The following is a 2483-nucleotide window of genomic DNA, read 5'->3' as shown; positions in this document are numbered from 1 at the left end:
GTTATCATGGCTGTTGCTGCTTTGTTTGTTGACATACAGAGGTATAGTATTATTGAGCCCTGACTTTGCACTAAGCATTGTGGGATCTCATTTGATCTTCACTCAAGCAACTCTAGGTAGACATTTTTATAACTACTTTATAGATGAAGTAGCTATGAAGGTCCTGAGCCTAAATTTGAACTGTGCTCTGTATGAGACTGAGGTCTGGAATGTTTCTACTGTACCACACTTTCTAATGTAATTATTTAAAAGAGAAAGTATGAGTGTGGTAGTCTAATTCTTCACTGATGCCGTGGCATTTTTATGAGGAAAATAAGTTAAAATGTTCAAACTGCTTAGAACAGTGCCATGGTAGACATATGTATATATTAAGTATTGGTATTTGGAGTTCCAGGTACTTTTCTCTTTGTCAGAAATACTAAAATACTACGGTAAGTAGAGAGTAGGCTTTCAGTGAGAGGAAAAGCCCTGGAATAGGAGGAGTGGAAAGAGCTAGGTGTCCAGGGAGGAAGAGGTGGGACACGAATTTGAGCTATTGCTCTATCCCTTTCTTGCTTTTTTAAAATAGAATTTTAATCCATAGAAAGGTCTGTTTAGGAGGCTAGGTAACGGGTGTAAACATGACCATGTCTCTCATTTTATATTTAAAAAATTTTAACTCCCCTGGACCCACCTCCACCTTCAGCTCTTGCTCTTTTTTTTCCCACAACCAGATTTCTAGAAAACCTAATCTATACATGTGCTTCTACTTCATTCCCTGCCCATCATGGCATTGTTATTTCTCTGCATACCAATTCACTGAACTTTCTAAGATCACATTAATAGTTATCAAAATTCCCTGGACGTGTTTTAATCTTTATCGTCCTTACATTCTACCCGTCCAGTACTTTTTTCCCTTCGTCTCAGTAACACTGCTCTCTTGGTTCTCTTAATTCTCTGTCTGTTCCTTTTAAATGTTTTTCCACGAGGGCCTCATTCTCTGTCCTTCTCTGATGTGTTTGTGTTCTCTAGACTTCTGCCCTTGACCCTCCTTCTCTTCTCAACCTCTGTACCCCTCCTTGAAAACTTTTATCAACACCCACCACTTCAATCACGAATTAAACATCCATGCAACTTTTACTGCATTATATACACTTAGTTACACTTGTCCTATTTTTCCGGAATTTCAGACTTGGGTATCCAATAGCCAGTACAGTTTACCCTTGACAACCCTGCTTTGAACTGCAAGGGTCTACTTTTACGTGTATTTGTTTCAATAGAACTACGTGATCCACAGTTGGTTGAATCCGTGGATGCAGGACCACAGATACAGAGGACCAGAGCATAAGTTGACGAAATCTGAGGTGGGTCCTGGGACCAATCTCCAGCAGATACTGAGGGATGACTGTAAATGGTTTTAACCTTTTGGCATTCTGGTGACGCCTAAATGGACCTTTTCAGAGTAATGTTTTTCATGCATGAAATAAAACACAGGACTGTAAGCGATTAGATTCAAATATGATTATCAAAATACTTAAAAACATGTTATGGAAAAGGAACTCACCCACTTTCCCTCTTATGCCACTACCCCTCACTCCTTTATATCCATTTAGTTAGCAAGAACTCCATTGATGTACCCAAATCTCCTTCTCTCACAACTTTGCCCATGTTGCAGTTTACATCATCATCATTTCTCAGCTAGTGTACTTGCAATAATCTTTTTTAACAGGCTTCCAGTCTCTAACCCACCTCTACAAAGGTATTAGGTTATTCTAAACATGCAAATTAGATTATGTCAGTAATTTTTACAAAGTTTTTTAGATTTTCAAATTGTGCTGCTCGGGTGCCATAGTGAACTCACAGAGAAACCATGCAATATTTAAATTTGCAAAGAAAGCAGAGTGATAGTTGCTATCTATTGGACACCAATGCAAACTACTAGCTCAAGGAAGTTCACAGTTTCAATGTTAGATCACACTACATTCCTTTCAATGATATATCTTTATGAAGCTGGGTTTTTGGCATTTGCTGTGATACAAATCACATATCACATGAAAATCATTATGGAATAAGAAATGAGGGTGGCAACATCCAATCTGATTTCAGGATCTGAGAATTTGTACAGTGCCGGATAGGCATGCACATTCAATTAATAATTGGCTATCTAAGAGTAGAATAAAAATATTCTTTCAGTTTGTGTGTTTTTCTTTCTTAAATACACGTTGCTAGGGCATAAATACCTATTAAGTTGTTTGAACTTAGATTCAACTTGATACTTGAAACTGCTTGATAATGGAACTGTTAAGTTTCTTGTGTTTTGACTTTTTTGGCCAAGGGGCACAGTAAAAGAATTTCTGATATACTAAGGGCTTCATGAACTGAGGAAGTCTTGGGACCTGTCACTTACAGGAGAAATTTGCATGAGTTTCAAGACCCTTCATACTCTAGACTCTCATGTCTTTTCTCTTGCCAGTTCTCATTTGAACTTTATCCTCAACACTGAA

This window comes from Balaenoptera physalus (genome assembly GCF_965194825.1).
Source record: "Balaenoptera physalus genome assembly, chromosome: 1".
Taxonomy (NCBI): Eukaryota; Metazoa; Chordata; class Mammalia; order Artiodactyla; family Balaenopteridae; genus Balaenoptera; species Balaenoptera physalus.
This window is presented reverse-complemented; position numbering follows the sequence as displayed.